The sequence below is a fragment of the Myotis brandtii genome, unplaced genomic scaffold, assembly GCF_000412655.1.
Source record: "Myotis brandtii unplaced genomic scaffold, ASM41265v1 scaffold82, whole genome shotgun sequence".
Taxonomy (NCBI): Eukaryota; Metazoa; Chordata; class Mammalia; order Chiroptera; family Vespertilionidae; genus Myotis; species Myotis brandtii.
In genome coordinates, this window is record NW_005371324.1 from 9,941,155 (window position 1) to 9,943,519 (window position 2,365).

The 2,365-nt window shown below is 51.2% G+C and overlaps 1 protein-coding gene across 1 annotated transcript in view; it reads left to right on the top strand.

The window, feature by feature from the left end:
- METTL25 (methyltransferase like 25) overlaps nt 1-2,365 on the top strand; it is a 93,512-nt gene that overhangs the window by 25,586 nt on the left and 65,561 nt on the right. The window lies entirely within an intron of this gene.

A 2,365-nucleotide genomic window follows, 5' to 3' on the forward strand; every position in this document is an offset into this window, starting at 1 on the left:
GCCGGGCTGAGGGACCCACCCGAGTGCACAAATTTTTGTGCACCGGGCCTCTAATCTATATATATAAAACCCTAATATGCAAATAGACCGAACAGCAGAACAACCGAACAACTGGTCACTATGATGTGTGCTGACCACCAGGGGGTGTGGAACATGGTGGGTGTCAGCCGCAGCTGGATGGTAGAGCAGGTGAGCAGGGGTGCCAGACCAAGGCGGGGCACCAGTCACTGTCATTGGGGCGACCTTCTGGTGGTTACTGAAAATTCTTTGCTCCTGCACACTGTGCTCCCGCTCGGCGCTTGCACCTGCTGCTGGCGCCCAGCACTGGCCCCGATCACTCAGCGCCATCAGCAGGTGCGAGTGGCGGCTGCCAGCCCTGATCACCCCTCAGGGCTTCTCCACCTCCCCCTGCTCTTGAGCGGCAATTGAGGCCGGCAGTCGCTGCTCGCACCCACTGCCGGTGCCGGTCCTGCTTGCACCCACAGCTGGCGCTGGCATCGATTACTCTGTGCCGTCAGCAGGTACAAGCAGGGCCGGCGCCGTCAGTGCGTGGAAACGGCAGCAGTGGGCAGGAGCAGGGCTGCCCACAGACAGGAGACTGGGGGCCATGGCAGGAGGGGCCGGTTGGGGGCGCGAAAGATGGGCTGAGACCTGCCCCTGTGCCCACTGCAGTCTCGTGGCCCACAATTCCTTTCAAGGTGCACAAATTCGTGCACTGGGCCCCTAGTATTTACTGTTAGCCTTGGTAACCAAATATGCAGTTTTTTGAGCAAATGTTAGCTTCTGAGTATTCTTAAAGAATTTCAACTTTTTTCTAAACTATAAGTTTGTCAAATGTAATTCAAAGAGAATACTTCTTAAACAAAGGCACCATTGTATGTGAAGACAATATTGTAGAGGAGCTTCTAGAAATCATTCAGCCTAACTCATTGTTTAAAAAGAAAAAAAAGGTAGCCTTTGAAGCTATACTATTCTACTTATTAAATTTTTCAGTTTTTAAAATTAATTTTAATGGGATGATTAATAAGATTATATAGGTTTCACGTGTACATTCTATGATACATTATCTATATATTGTATTATATATCCACCACACAAAGTCAAATCTTCTTTTGTCACCATATATTTGACCCCCTTATAGTTTACTAACCTCCCACCCCCCTTCCCTCTGGTAACTACCATACTGTTGTCTAGGTCTCTGAGTTTTTGTTTTTGTTTTTTCTGTTTATTCATTTGTTGCTTTCAGTCTTACATCCCACATATGAGTAAAATCATGAGTGACTTTTTCTGACTTACTTCGCTTCGCCTGATATTCTCAAGATCCACCCATGACACAAATGGCAGCATTTCATCTGAGTAGTGTTTCATTGTTTATATGTACCACATCTTTATCCAATCATCTACCAAAGGACACTTCAGTTGTTTTCCATGTCTTGGGCACCATGAATAATACTGCAGTTAACATATATCTTCTGCATATATCTTCATTTTTTCTTTTAAATTTCTATGCACCCAGGAGGCTGGCCCCTCAACTTAAATATCCTGTGCAGAGTCTTGGCCCTCTCGGCTGTGGGCGGGTGCAAGACTGGGTCCTGGAGCCCTTGTCGAGGGCAGTGGAACCCAGGGACCAGAGGTGGGATGCCCCTGAGCCGGCAGCTGCCAACAGCAGCAAAAGGTGAAAAGGAGATGGGAGTCAGATACGCATCCCAGTCCCAGAGATACCAAGGGAGAGAAGGTGCTTTGGGCCCACTGACAGACTGAAGGTTGGCTAAGCTGAGGTGCATACATGTGGAAGAAGTGGAGGTCCAGTGTCAGGGGCAGAGGCTGTAGCCCAGGTGCCTGCCCCAGTGCCAGCTAACCCGAGATAGGAGAGGAGGTTGGCAGTTGTGCCTCTGAGGGACCCAGGTCTTGCCCTCCTGTGGAGTGAGGTGGTATGGGGGAAAGCAGGCACTATAGTCTGAGTACTTGCTGAGGGGTAAGTTTCTGAGCCTTTTGCATGGGTAGATGCCCCCCCACCCCCCACCCCCCAGCTCTTCAAAGGTTGATATGGAAGGCATCTTGCAGCCACTGGTCACGGGCATTGTGCGTCTGGGGCACAGTGAGGGGAGGTGGGTCCGGGGGCAGGCTGGCGTCAGGAGGTTCGTCGTCATCAGAGAGGCCAGCATCAGGTGGGTAGGAGCTGTCTGAATGCAGGGAAGATGACAGGTCCTGGCACAGGCTCAAGTCTTGGCACAGGTACTTGTAGTCCTGGATTGACTCATACAGGCCCCACAGCTGGCACAGCTGCCGCAACCCCACCATCTCTTTGCGCAGCGCAGCTAATGTCGAGTCGAGGTTGACAGGGCGCCGCGGGCCAGGGGGACCG